General features: G+C 33.9%; 1 pseudogene; it reads left to right on the top strand.

Moving 5' to 3' along the window:
• The first annotated feature begins 1685 nt into the window (after positions 1-1685).
• Positions 1686-7890, top strand: LOC116187228 (annotated as a pseudogene).
• Positions 7891-10387: the final 2497 nt, after the last annotated feature.

Genomic DNA, 10387 nt, shown 5'->3' with positions numbered 1-10387 from the left:
TCACCAGAGACCTAGTCAGCCATGAAACGGAGAGAAACGCGTGAACTTATTATGCAAGTAATGCTACTGGGGGACTCTATTACTCAAGGCAATTTATAGGGCAAAAAAAAAAAAAAGAATCCAGTGGCCACAATTTAAGATTTATTTATTTATTTATTTATTTATTTATTATTATTTTTTGGGTTGAAGCCCAAATGAATCAATCAATTATCAATATATTATAAATAAAAGCTAAAACACGGAGACATGGGAGCTCTATTTGAGAACTCTCAGCTCTCTAAATTTTCTCGATTAATTCTAGACTAACCTCAGCTCTCTTAATTTTTTTTCGATCTTTATATTATTTTAATTTTTAAAATTTATGATGCTTAATTATTATCTTGAAAAATGTGAGTAATTTCTAATATCACGAGAAGATATAAATGGACTTCCCTTCAATGAAAAATAAAGAGGAAGAGATAATAATTTTTTTGTCACAAACAGAGGAGCCACATCTTTGCATCACAAAAATTAAAATATAAGTTATTGACAGTCATTTTTAATAAAAATTATCAAAATATTTAAATTAAGTAATTTAAATGAGAACGTCACAAAATACAATTGGGAAACATAAATTTAAAAAATTGAAAACTTAGAATTCGCATGATATACAATTAAGTAAAAATGTAATGAACATTAAATAAGAGAATTAGTTGTAAAATCAATGCTAAATCTTTTAAAATCAGTCTAATGTATTAGTAAGAGTAAATAGACAATTTGGTTCTTGACTTACAAGTGTTACGTCAATTTGGTCCGTAACAATTTTTTTGCATCAATTTGATCATTGAGTTTATCAATTTGCATTAAGTTCATCCTTCTTACATTAGTTAGGTCCCTTAGAGAAGAAAATATTGTAATTGCCAACTTTACGCAGGCTCCATATGATATCGTCCTATTTTATACTTTTATTTTATAAATATTTTATTCGCAAAAAAAAAAATATTGTTCCGTTGTAGTCATGATTTCTTGATGTCAAATGTAACAGTTTGGGATAATGATCTTGACAGCCTAAATGGTCATGAAGAGTTATTCTCTATTCTTTCTTATTTTTGAAAATTTTTTATTCTTAAAATATTGGACATTAACAAGTCAATCGATAATTTAAACAGTAAGATGGAAGTGGATAAATTGTGTAACATTGAGGATAAAACTAATTCAAAAGTAAAAAGAATATGATGAATGTAAAAAAAAGCAGTTAAAAGTTAAGGACCAAAATATATTCTTTATTTCCAGTTTAGTCAATAATGTTAATTTGGTGCAATGTCAATGCGTCATTAAGTTAAGTGTGTAGCATGCGCCACGCTACACTCTCTTTAAATTTTTTTGGTTTCTACATTTTGATTGGTAAAAGAAAGGCGCAGTGCGCAAGTTAAGTTTCCTATTCTATTCTTCTTTCATTTCTAGATGAGTTGGAAATTAAGGTCATACAATATGTAAGAGAAATGTTCTTATATTGGAAAGGTCTTATAATATGTAAGAGAAATGGTCTTATATATGAGAGGAGATACAGACATCTCTATATGTAAACATGACAAGGAAAAAATAAAATAAAATAATTCGATTATATACAAATTCATGGCCCACTGTCTATATATTCATGTTGCATGGGGACATAGGCGTTCATAAAGAACTTCTGAGAAGAGAGACTGAGATAGATCCTCTGCATGGAAATTGATAGAGCCTTTATAATCCATATATAATTGTGAGAGAGAGAGCTCCCCGATGTTCATTTAGGTCAAATAAATTGATCCAAGGAAAAACTGAAAAAAGCGCATAAAATCACGATCTAGATTGGATTAGATTTTGTGTCAAACGATGCTTAATTTAAGAGTAATTTTACTGTTCACCCAAAAAAGATTTTTTTTAGTACTTGCGGTCATCACTCCTACGGTGTTATCACTCCTACGGTGTTATCAGGATCAGCTCCAGTATTGCAGGTTGCAGCTCAAACTAAGCCTGGTTGCACGAGCCACTGCGGAGACCTAGACATCCCTTACCCCTTCGGCACCAAAGATTCAGGAAGCGGCTGCTACTACGACAACGGCGGCAACAAACCCGCTGATCAGTTCGTCATCTACTGCAACAGCACTTCAGACCCTCCTATGCCATACTACGACGCGGAACTGACTGTGCCTGCAGTTAATATCTCGGTGGAGAACCACGAGATGCACATCAAGTTGCTCGTGGCTCGTGACTGTTACTTGCCATCAGGAGAAGGAACACATTCGATTTCAACCTCAACCAGATTAGGCACTTTCCAATTATCCAGTAACAAGAACAGGTAATTGAGTTTGTTATCAAGAGGCTTAAGAGTTAAGATTTCGTGATAGCTCGCTCAACAATCAAGAGACCGGTAAGAACTAGCAGGAAATATATTTCCTTTTCTAGATTCTACACTGCTTTGATAATTTTTAGGAAAATTTAACTGCCAATTGTCTCGGTCGAGTCCTGAAACTTTTGAGGCCGTTTTCTGAAGTACTGAGACTTCCAATAATACTGGTAAAATACGGGAACACTGTTATCCGAAGCATATCATTTCATGTTCTTTTTACGTGCCTTCTGTCCTTGGAGAAGGGATGTCATTTATTTTTGAATTTCTCGCAGTTTCACCGTTGTGGGTTGTGATACCTATGCCTACTTCACAAACCAAGAGAACAGCAGGTTGTCGACTGGATGCATGTCTCTTTGCAGCAGCATCGACGATGTGACTAACGGGTCTTGTTTGGGCGTTGGATGCTGCCGAACTAGCAGCTTACCGAAGAAAATGTGGAACTACAACATCTCTCTCAGCAGTCTCAACAGCTACAACTCCGTCCATGAGTTCAACCCATGTGGCTTCGCATTTGTCGTTGAGAATGACTACTTCAGCTTCTCCACAGCATCTCTTAAGAATATAACCGAGAAGAGGATGCCCGTAGTTCTAGACTGGGCAGTCGGGAACCAAACGTGTGAGGAGGCCAAAATAAATACAGCGAGCTATATGTGCAAGGAGAACACCAACTGTACAGATGTTGATCCTGATTATGGGAAAGGTTACCGTTGCCACTGCAACGACGGTTACCAAGGGAATCCCTATCTCTCAGGGCCATACGGCTGCCAAGGTAATGCCATTCTCTTGTCATTCTATTTTTGCTTTTTAGGGAAAACAAAATATCATGAAATTCTCCTACCCAAAGAATATGAAATTTCAACCAACCTAATTTCACGCTTGTTTTCCCTAAGTAAACTCTGGGATTCAGATCTTATGAATGAATAAAATCTATGCAGTAATAGCTTTATTGCCTAAAAGGTTGACTCGGCTCGAATTGAATTAGTTAAGGTTAGAATTCCGGATACTATGGTACATACCGGAAAAAAAAAAACCATGAAATTTCAGTTAGAAGACGGCCAAACTCTTTTTCCCTGTTAAGGAGACTTCCTTAGGCCGCGGGCTCTGGCATCACCTAAAACGAAAATCATGATTCTGCTTGGCCAGACATTTTCTATTATATAGAAATACAATATGGACGCGGGCCGTGGTTGGCCCAATCGTAAGGCCTCCAAATGCTCGAGGCTAAATTAAATTTTCTCGGATTTTTAAATTTTTTGTTTATCACTTAATAAAAATGTTTTTCTTTTGATTTTAAAAGATATTTTGTTTGATAAGATTAGATGTTCTCCCTTTATGATATTATTTTGATACTTTATAATAATTTTCAATTAAAAAAATTTTGCGTAAATCCTAGTAAAAATAATAATTTCCTTATTTTTTGATAATATATTGTTGATTACGTAATATTTGATTTAATAATTCTGGAGCTTTGGAGTTTCAAAATAAATGATTATTTTCAACAAGATATCAATATAACATATATTATTTAAAACTTTTAAAAGAATTTATTATCTATATCATATTGAGGTTTTAACAGTGTTATCAGAACCGAAAGGGGTATGGGTTCATGGGTTCATGGGTTTATGGGTCTAACCGGGGGTTCGATGGGTCGGACCGTACGTTATTAAAAAAATTATGATAATTAATATAGGAGTATGATGATTTCAAAGAAATATAAAAATAGTGTAAAAAAATATCTATATTTAATATTTCTTACTCCAAAATAAATATTGGATTTTAATAAGTACTTAAAAGTAGAGTTTAAAGAATAAGAAAGTAGTGGTGACTTGATTGGTAGAATGCTAGTATGGAAAATAAGAAGTCATGAGTTCAAATCCTTACACAACCAAGCAATTTTTACACTAAATAAAAAACCCATAAAACATAGGTTCGGCGATTCAAATTTGCAATTTTGGTTTTCAGGCGAACTGAACCGGACATGGTGTCGGTTCCTGGTTCGATCGGTCGAACCGGCCGGTCCGATCCGGTTCTGATAACAATGGGTTTTAACACCATTTGTTCTGTGGTTTGACCTTTTTTTTGCAAATCTATCTCATGGTTTAAAAAGTGAGTAAAAATACCCATGGTTTGCATTCTATTTCAAATCTATCCCGACGTTAGATTTTTTGTCAATCATTAATGGAGTTGTTGACGTGGCACGTCAGTAATATTTTCACATAAGCGCTGTTATAAATAAAGCCTAGCCACATCAACAACTCCATTAATGATTGACGGAAAATTTAATTGGGATAGATTTAGAACAAAATGTAAATTATGTGCCTTTTTACATACTTTTTAAACCATATGATAGATTTGCGAAAAACGTCAAACCATGGAATATATGATGTTAAAACCCCCATCGTATTTGATAATCCATAATTTATTACAACAAAAATTTAATACCTAATCGCATAAATATTAGTATTAAGATAGTATATATTAATATATACTTATATACAACTAGTAGATAAACGTATGCGTTGCACGCATATTTGTTCTATGGTTTGACGTTTTTTTGCAAATCTATCTCATGATTTAAAAAGTACGTAAAAATACCCATGGATTGCATTCTATTTCAAATCTATCCCGACGTTAGATTTTTCGTCAATCATTAATGGAGTTGTTGACGTGGCACGTCAGTAATATTTTCACATAAGCGCTGTTATAAATAAAGCCTAGCCACATCAGCAACTCCATTAATGATTGACGGAAAGTTTAATTGGGATAGATTTAGAACAAAATGTAAATTATGTGCCTTTTTACATACTTTTTAAACCATATGATAGATTTGCAAAAAACGTCAAACCATGGAATATATAATGTTAAAACCCCCATCATATTTGATAATCCATAATTTTATTACAACAAAAATTTAATATCTAATCGCATAAATATTAGTATTAAGATAGTATATATTAATATATACTTATATACAACTAGTAGATAGACGCATGCGTTGCACGCATAATACCATATATTAATGAAATAAAAATAAACATTTATTATATTATTATGCATGATTGTAATTAATAAAATATATAAATTCATAAGAAAATATTTGATCTTATTTTAAAGGCCAGTGTAATCTCTTCTTCGTGGATTTTATCTAGTTTATATATATATATATATAGATTTGATTGTTAGTTGTCATTTTCCCAACTATACAACAACAATTAATCGACTGGAAAATGCAGATGAAAGAACAGAAATGGGACAAGCAATTATATGATTGTTTTTCTTTTGTTAATGAATTTTTGATTAATAGATATTAGGAATTTTTCTTTTTTCCTGTCTCCAGATATTGATGAGTGCAAAACCTCAAATCCATGTCACAAGACAGCGTCGTGCGAAAATCAGATTGGAACATACCGTTGCTACTGCCCTGACGGGTTCGTAGGGGAAGGATATACAAACGGATGTGTAGCACGTCAAAAGGAGAATAACTCTTTTGAAATGGCTCTTGGTGAGTAGCTTATGCTCAATTGGATTGAGTTGATCCATCATAAGTTCCGATTTTTCATTTCCATAAGTTCATCATGAAATCGATGTTTGACGCTCCGAGTTTTCATTTCCAGACAAAAATAATAATAATAAGGGTTAATTTCCCCAAAAAGCACGACATTTACATTTTTTTAATATAGCACGATCTTTAGAAAATAACATATAAATGCATGACATTTGCATTTTTTCCTAAATATAACACGACCTTTTGAGAGTAGCACAGAAATGCACGATATTTTCCTAAATATAATTGTACCTTTCTGTGCTATTTTTTAAAGGTTGTGTTATATAGAAAAATGTGCAAAGATCGTGTCTTTCTATGCTACTCTCCAAAGATTATGTTATATTTAGGAAAAAAATGCAAAAATCGTGTCTTTTTATGCTATTTTTCAAATGTCGTGTTATGTTTAGAAAAAAATACAAGTGTCGTGCTTTTCTAGGTGATTAACCCTAGTAGTAATAATAATAATAGTAAGGAAAAAAAAAAGATGTAGGACTTCAGGAGTACTACAGACAGCCCAAATTATTGGGAGTTTCTAACTATTAATTCAATTTTTATGTATTAGGCGTGGCTACTGGTTGCTTGCTCCTCCTCCTTTGTGCTTCTTTGTTAGCCTTGGGACTCCGACAGAGGAAGGCAACAAAAGAGAGGGAGAAGTTCTTTAAAGACAATGGGGGTCTCAGGTTACAAAATCTACTCTCTCAACACCAAAGCTATGTCGAGATACTGAAAGTGTCACCGCCGGGGAGCTCAATCGGGCGACTGAGAACTACAACGAAAGCAGAATCCTCGGCCAAGGTGGTCAGGGAACAGTGTACAAAGGAATCATGATGAACGACAGGATTGTCGCCATTAAGAAAGCCAGACTGCTAGACCGGAGCCAGGTGAATGAGTTCATCAACGAAGTTGTCGTCCTGTCACAGATCAACCACAAGAACGTAGTTAGGCTGATCGGGTGTTGCCTGGAGACAGAGCTGCCTCTATTAGTTTATGAGTTTGTAAGTAATGGCACCCTCTCCCAACATTTACATGACAATGACGGTCAATGCTCCACATCATTGTGCTCCTGGGAAGCTTGGCTACGTGTGGCAGCGGAAACAGCTGGAGCACTTTCTTACCTGCACTCAGAGGCCGCTATCGCAATCATTCACAGGGATGTTAAGAGTACCAATATACTGTTGGATGAGAATTTCACGGCTAAGGTGTCGGATTTCGGAGCCTCCAGGCTGATGCCGTCTGATAAGGCTCAATTAAGTACTCTAGTACAAGGCACATTTGGGTACCTTGATCCAGAGTACTTACACTCGAGCCAGTTAACGGAGAAGAGTGATGTTTACAGTTTTGGCATTGTCCTTGCTGAATTGATCACAGGAAAGAAGGCTATATCTTTTGACAAACCTGAGAAGGAGAGGACTCTGTCCTTGGTTTTCGTATCGGCAGTGAAGGAGGACCGTTGCTTGGAGATCATCGACAAACGGATTTTAAATGAGGGGAATGTTGAACACATCACAGAAGTTGCGCTGCTAGCTAGCCGATGTTTAAAAGTAAGAGGGGAGGACAGGCCATCTATGAAGGAAGTCGCACTCGAGTTAGAGGGGCTACTTAGAGAAACCGAACAGTACCCTTGGATACATCAAGATCCAGGTAATTTCGAGGAAAGTGAATACTTGCTCAGAGGAAGCCACGTCGATTACCCTGACACCGGTCCGATCAGTACAACAGGTTATACAATGAAAAATCAGTTGATATGTTTTAGCGTTGAGGATGCAAGGTAGTCTTACCAGTTAGAATTTTTCTGCCTGTTTTATTTAATTTTCATCACCCAAGAGTGTTCTGTTTTGGGTTTCTTAGCTGTTATCGTGTCAACTATGCATCTCTCCCTTTAAACTGCTGGTGCTTAAATGCCTATGTAAAGTAATTTATGTAGTGAATTGCTGTTAGCATGTAATGCAATTCAAATACAGGATTTGAATCTCAAGTTGTTTTATAACTTGGACCAATTCCAGCTGTACATAATTCTCCTTGAGAAAGCGAACAAATAAGTGTAAAGAGTCGATATATAATGTATTTTTCTAGAAAGCTGAATGACAAATTGCAACATTTCTCCTCTAATGTTATATGCAATGGACTTTGTTGATGAACAGTAGGAATGCGAATCAATCTGCACGCCCCTCGTCTCTTGCACGGGTTTCTTGTCTTGCAGTTTGATTAAAGCCTGTTAAGATCTGATCGACTTTGCTATGAAAAAACATGGAAATACCTCGATCAAGAGCACTTCCACTCAAGCCAAATATCGGGAAAGAGTAATTTTTAAAGTTTCGATGTCGTCCTAGCTGAACTACTCACCGGAAGGAAGGTCCTCTCTTTTGACAAGACTGAAAGGAAGAGCAATCTATCCTTGGTTTCTGCTATCAATTAAAGAAGAGTATTGGTTGGAGATCATCAATAAGCAGATTCTAAATGAGAGGATCATCGAACCGCATCAAAGAGGTCGTGCTGCTCGCTTGAAGGTGTTCCAAGATAAGGGGGGAGGATAGACCGTCTACCATGAAGGAAAGTCATGCACGAACTAAAAGGGGCTACATAAAGCGACTGAACATGAACACACCATTGGATACACCAAAATTTATATATATAATAAAACAATAAAAACGGTCCGTCTGTTGTACAGGGCGGCGAGAATGGCCATTTTCCATACTCAGGCACATCCTTTTTCCTTTCCCTTATCGCTCTCAATTTCTTTAGTTTGTATTAAAGCTTGTTTGATTTCAAAAATTTTTTTAACTCCACTTATCTTCAATTCAATAATACTATCATTACTTTTCTCATTTTTTAAAATTTTTTTAACTATTCAATTCAATTTTTAATATTAAATTATCTCAACTATTCATTTTTTTAATAATTTAACAACACAATCATTATTTAATTATTAATTTTTCTTAACTATTCATTACTTTTTTACACTTTTTTTCATAATTCAATAATACAATCATTACAAATTAATTAAATCAAAATTCAACTCAATTCAATTCAATTCTAAAATCAATAAATATGTCTGGAGAGTACCCTTTCTTTGTCGTATCCCCGGGTCGAATTCCATAGCCGTACCTTCACCTTTTTGGGGGCGTGGTAAGGCTCAACCTTCTTTTGCCCAAAATCCCAAGCCTTTCTTGGCTCAATTCTTTTTTTTTTTTTGTCTCTTCGTCTTTTTCCTAATCTTATATATTTTTTCCTTATCCTTTTCCAAATAGCTTTTACCATTATTCATTTTTTTGATGAATGCCTTTATTATTATTGAATCTCTACTGCCAGTAAAATTCATTCACTTAAAATTAAAGAATCACCGAAAACCTTTATATTTCGATTATCGATTTTTAATTAATCTAAAAGTATCATGAAAAGTCAACCTAATATAAAAAAATTCTATAATTATTAAGTTTAATTCTTATATATATATATATATATAATTTGAGATAGAAAGTATTTTTTTTAAAAAATATTCGTTGACAGATCATCGATGAAGCAGATTCTAAACGAGGGGAATGTTATAATTTCTGGGAAAGTGAATACTTGCTTGGGGACATCCATCACTCGAGGGCTACTCCTTTGATATGGCAGGATATGATGATACCATAAAAATCCAATCCCCACCTCCCAACATAAAGGCCGGAAGATAGGTAGATAATATATTTAGGAACACATCAAGACTCGAGTGTATACTTTAACACAGAGGGGGAAAATATATATATATATATATATAGAAGAGAAGATTTATATTTTTTTTTGGGTAAGTTAAGAAGATAGAATTAAAATGAACTAGATGAGAATGCGCGCGTCGTACGGGAATGATTAATAATTTTTTGATAGAAAGTAATATTTTAAATTAAATATATTATGAATTTTTTAGAAAAATTATGAATTTAGAAATTATTTCACTTGAAAATTAATGAGTTTATTGGAGAACTACTGATCTTTCATCCAAGACTGGGGTTTTGGTATCCTAAGTAGGATTTTCGTGTCCTAAACCAAATCATACAATTTAAGATTAATATCGTAGAAATGTAAAACAGTTGAAATTATACCATTTGAAATGAAAAAAATAAATTTTAAGCCAAAAAAGTAATGTGTCGGTTTTCAAATATAGAAAGACGCATAATCTTAAATAATTATTTTAGGAACGTAAATAACTGAAAAAGAGAATTATCTAAAATAAATAGTCAAGGAAAATTAATTATTTTTTTTTACAGTCATTATTATAACTAAAACTTATTATTGAAATCACTCGTTTTGATTCTATGTTGCGGTAGTAACAAACTAAGTAATTTAAGATAATTGTTTTGTCCACCCAAAAAAATAATTGTTTTAGGAAATCGAAGTAATTAGAGATAGTTATCTAAGATAATTAAATTTGGAGAAATAAATTTATTCATGTTGAGAAAATTGTTGATTTCATTCAATGATATGTATAGGCATAA

The sequence above is a fragment of the Punica granatum genome, chromosome 8 (assembly GCF_007655135.1).
Source record: "Punica granatum isolate Tunisia-2019 chromosome 8, ASM765513v2, whole genome shotgun sequence".
In the NCBI taxonomy this organism is placed as follows: domain Eukaryota; kingdom Viridiplantae; phylum Streptophyta; class Magnoliopsida; order Myrtales; family Lythraceae; genus Punica; species Punica granatum.
The sequence above is the reverse complement of the archived record's forward strand: the minus strand, read 5'-3'. Positions and strand labels throughout refer to the sequence as shown.